This window comes from Cibotium barometz, chromosome 3 (assembly GCF_041138505.1).
Source record: "Cibotium barometz isolate CiBa-2024 chromosome 3, ASM4113850v1, whole genome shotgun sequence".
NCBI lineage: Eukaryota > Viridiplantae > Streptophyta > Polypodiopsida > Cyatheales > Cibotiaceae > Cibotium > Cibotium barometz.
In genome coordinates this window covers 1867334-1872816 of record NC_141048.1, presented here as the reverse complement: position 1 = coordinate 1872816, position 5483 = coordinate 1867334, and positions in this window count along the sequence as shown.

Below are 5483 nucleotides of genomic sequence, written 5' to 3'. Positions count from 1 at the left end.
CTACATGCATACATCCACCTCCACATTCACATCCACATCTATACATCTACATCTACATGCATACATCCACCTCCACATTCACATCCACATCTATACATCTACATCTACATGCATACATCCACATCCACATTCACATCCACATCCATACATCTACATCTCCATGCATACATCCACATCCACATTCGCATTCACATCCATACATCTACATCTACATGCATACATCCACCTCCACATTCACATCCACATCTATACATCTACATCTACATCTACATGCATACATCCACCTCCACATTCACATCCACATCTATACATCTACATCTACATGCATACATCTACATCTCCATGCACATTCATACATCCACATCTACATGCATACATCTATACATACACATCCACATTCACATCCATACATCCACATCCACTCATCCCATACTCAATCTTATCACATCTCATATAACTCTTAACTTATCCTATCACATCTCAATATCTATTTATAGAATACAAGAGAATTCTTATATTTGATATAAGATTTCTTTATACATGCATAAGTTCTATTTTTAGGAGAATAACACTTTCGAAATAAAATCAATCTTTTATGCATCTTCCTATACATAAATCCAATTTAGTAGGAATTATACTTTTAGAATAAAAGAATTTCTCTTATGCATCTTATTTATGCAAAAATTCCATTTATGAGATGAAAATCACACTCTTAATATAAAAATTATATCCTTTAAGCATATGTTTATGCATACAATTCTTTTATGATAAAAATCATTCTTTTAATATAAAATTTTTATCCTTTATGCATATGTTTATGCATTCAATTCATTTATGATGAAAAATCATTCTTTTAATAAAAGAATTTCTCTTATGCATCTTAATTATGCATAACATAAAAATCAAATTCTCCATGATTACAATAAAATTCTTTTAATTAATCTAGGATGATAATTCCTAGAATATGGTAGGAAAACCTCTTTTCATTCTTTGAATGAAATTATTTTATGAGTAAGTTTTATAAAAATTTTGCCATAGCTCCGCTACTATGATAAATCTCAATTATTTTAAAAGATAAAGCTTATCATTAAGGGAATGATTAGAATGATCCCTAATTGGATCATTAACCCATAATGGATTGAATCATCAATATTCATAAACTAAAAGCATAGGGAAAGTCATTAATTTGGTCTTAAGCATAGATTAATCTTGGATTAAGGAAAAGCTTTATGAAAAGCTTCATTTGGATTGAGAATAGGTCATGAGTATGACCATTTCTTTAGTGAGAGAGAGATATTACATAAAAACCATTAGAATTAAGCATAAATGTAAATTTATGTAATTCTTTTCTATCATTCATTAATTACTTCAATAGCATTCAAAAACCATTCTAATTAAGCTTCTCAAGCTTGAGAGGGGTTGAGAAGAGAGAAACATTGAGAGATTACAGAAAAGCTCAAAATTCACCACTTATCTTACAAATTGCTTGATTCTTTGTTTCACGGTAGAGGCCCCCAACCAATCAATTGGTTTAGTATGTTGATGGAGCCACCAATGGAGATTGAAGAAAGAGGGAAGCTCCAATTTCTTACAAATTGGAGAGAATTTTAGACAATAGTAAATATTAGCATTATTTCAGCAGCAGCATAGTTCTAGAATAGTAAAATTCTCCTCCTTTTTTTCAAAGGATTCATGTTCTATTTATAGGAGAGGGAGGCTCTAGCCTCTAACCAAAGCTAACTGATTTCTAGAATTTTCTAATTTCAGTTTGGTTGAATTTGGACTAGGTTTGGACCTAGTTTGGTTCCTTTTTGATTCAATTTGGTTCAAGAGAGAGGAGAGATAAAAATATCACATTATTTTTGAGTTTAAAACTCATTCAAGCATGTGAAATATGCACCTCCTTTAATGGACTCCCCTTCCTTACATATGTGTCAAAATGGAATCATTCTACCCAAAATATCTCATATTCTTAATATTGCTCATAGTTTTTTACTAATAAACCTTGTACATTTTTAACTCTTCATCTTATGTGAGCATTTACTCATTTTTGGATACCCAAAATATCTCATATTTTTAATATTGCTCATAGTTTTGTACTAATAAACCTTGTACATTTTCAACTCTTCATCTTATGTGAGCATTTACTCATTTTTGGATACCCAAAATATCTCATAATTTTGATATTACTCATAGTTTCTTACTAATAAACGTTGTACATATTTTTGATATTACTCATAGTTTCTTACTAATAAACCTTGTACATAGTCAACTCTTCATCTTATGTGAGCATTTACTCTATTTTGGGTATCTTCTTTTACAAAATTGGATTTATCTCCTCCCTACACATGGATTGATGCTATTGACCCATAGGAACCTTAATTGGACCATAATCCAAGAATTTCTGAAAATCTAGACCCTTAGGCTAAGGTCCTGTATACCCATTTCCAATTAATTCCAATCGCACATTGGAAAGTTCTTTTTGAATTTCTGTTTCAAGGGAACTTATTTTAATAAGATGAGATAATTTTCTATCCAAAAATATTAAAAAATCTGAATATTCTCTCTCTAGAATATTTTCTCTCTCTCTCTCTATGTCAAAACAGGCAGAGACGAGATCTCTTATAATTCTGAAGAGGGGATTGATTATAGGGAAAGATGCTGGATATCTTGAGAGGCTGGGGAGGAATCTTACATTCTCTCCCACTTGAAAAACGCGAGATGTCCTCATCTCGCAAAGTGGGGATAATTTCACAAGATGCACAAATATGAGACTTAGAGAAAAATTTAATTAAGATTAACCACCAATTAAAAAAGTCTCAAAGAGAGTAAGGGTCAAGACAAGAACAAGATTTAAACTTTATTCATTCTTGGAACATATACAGTAAAGATAGAAGAACTCTTTACACTTCCATAAGCCCGTCCATCATATGATCACAAAAGCAGCACTCACAAGCTACGCACGTATAAGGTAACTCATCTATGGGAATAATTCTGTTGGTTATTGCCGCACCTATCTCAGTGATATGAGGTGATCTAACAAAAGGACCTCTGAGAGGCAAGCCAAAAATGGGGTAAAGGCATATCTTCTGATGAGGAAGAAAACACGCCAGTAAGAAGACTCGCTCAGAAAACCCAAGATGCCTTGATCTCATGATGCAGTAGTATCGGGGACCCAAACCCAAATCTTCAATAACCATGGCCAAGCGGACATTGTTACGAAAGTGCTGACCCCAGGGTGTTACCCTAGTTATGTCTTGATAGGTCCGCCATTTGGTCTGAGCTACAGAAGTTCCTAGGTGAGGAAAAAGTGAGCGCTCATACAGTTCTATAAAATCCTTCTTCACAGACTCGCTTGCGTCTTGAAGGTGAGAAATCATCATGGATAAAACTAATTCCTGTTGCCAAGCCATGAAGGAGATTAAGAAAGAAAGGAGATCGATGGAAGTAAGATTACTGTGAGCGATAAGTAAAAGTTACGACTTATATAAAGGAAGGAGCTAGCGTAACCTAGAAGCCAACGGTATCTTGCCACTGAAGTTTTACCGTCTTTCCATGATTTGGGTTTGGCACATATTTCTATAGAAGGCATTAAGAACTTTGAGATGAAGAGATAAAAGAAGTTCGTAGGCTAAGTCACTTACTTTCTTTGGTCCACAATATCTGGGGGATAACTACTTATACTCCCCAAGAGATAAAGAACTTCTTTTGGGCCGTACTCGAATGAAGACCAAAACCTTGGTATCCAAAACACCGATTTTTACTTCTGAACTCATTGTTCTGAATCCTTAAAACAGGTGGGACTCCTGAGAAGTATTCTAGGGAAAGGGTCTTCCTAAAAAAAAAACAGAATTTTTCTTTTATTTTAGAGAGGGAATAATTATAAGATCAGAAAGGGGGATTCTTACTCATGTATACCTCGAAGGTTCCGAATCTTATATTCTATATCAAATTGTATGAATTATATCACACAATTACAACCTTTTTGTGCTTCTTGATAAATTTTTGACATCTTTGGCTTCTCAGTTGATCTTTATTAGCCAATTTTCTCTGATACCAACTGTGAGATCCCTGTCCCCACTGCACAACGGATTCGGGGTGCTAGCAGTGGAAGTAGCATTTCAAGCGCGGGGTAGGGTCCCACACTCGGGGCCTTGCTCACGGATATCCGGACAAGAGACTAATCCGTCGGTTTTTCCAAAACCGAACCCGGAAAAACTTCCTTCACCCGGAAAGCACGCGCAATTCCACCAGGATAACTCTTTACTCTAATGTAGTCAAGACCATTACTGATCAAGCTGATCCGCCGACTGCACCTATAAAGATACTCGGTCAGATCAAGGAAGAAACTTGCACTTGGATCATTGGGATCAACACTTTTTCCCTCATTAAGAGGCACAGCCGTTGATTCCTATCCATAGAACAATTACTATCTGGGATTTACTTTATCTATCGTAAACAGAAATTGAGTCTCAATTTACGGATCCATCAGTCCAGCCTAACCCCATCCAGTCCCATGGGTTAGCCAACTGCCTAACCACTGTAGTGATGGGATCCAATTAAGAATTTGGTTAGGTTTTGTCCCGGGTACCAAGGAAAAGAGTTCCAAGGTCCCCTAGCCAGATATTCATGCAAAAAGAAAACTAGTCACACCACTTACACACCCAATATGAAATTGCCTTTTCATGGATTCAACCAGTTTTAAAACAATCCTTTAATAAAACCATAGTATCACTGATCACAATCTTCCAATTTATCCGGTTGATTCATAATTTCCCATCATTCCTTCATCAGAGTATCTATGGCATCATTGGCAACCAGAACGCTCACCACCTGTCCACGCAAGGGCCTTTTCAATAGTTCCTAGCCCATAATACTCGGCAATATAATCACTTATAAAAATCAAGATGGACTCTCGTTGAAGATCAACAAGATCAACCAACAGATCCATATAAAGAGCCATGGACTCATCCATTGAAGACCAGCAAGGTCAATCAACCAGATCCATGCCCGATTTCAGAAAACAACTCTTACTCGTTCCAATATCTTCCTCGACGCACGTGTGGGTATCCTAGGCGACCCAGAGCCCGAGCACCGTATGGTCAGCACCCTCTAGGATCCTTCACAGGTGACCTAGCGCTTCACTCATAGGCCGCTTCCTTGGTCCCTCATCCACCGTACCCGAAGCTCACCATTTTAATCGAACTGAGGCTGGTCGACCTTGCTACGCGAGACGTCCTCCATTGACTCTCCGTCTCAGCAGTTGCAACTTTATCAGTTAGGTCTCCACACGACCTTAATCACAAGATGGTCAAAATGCTTTCCCAGCATTCTTGACATAAAACAGTCATTTTTACAAAGAGCATTTACAAACAGTTTACAATACAGTTTCTATATTAACTCTCATTTTTCCACATTATCCCTCATCAATCCACATTACTTATTCCATATTCCATTTATATGTATACTCATTCCATCACATC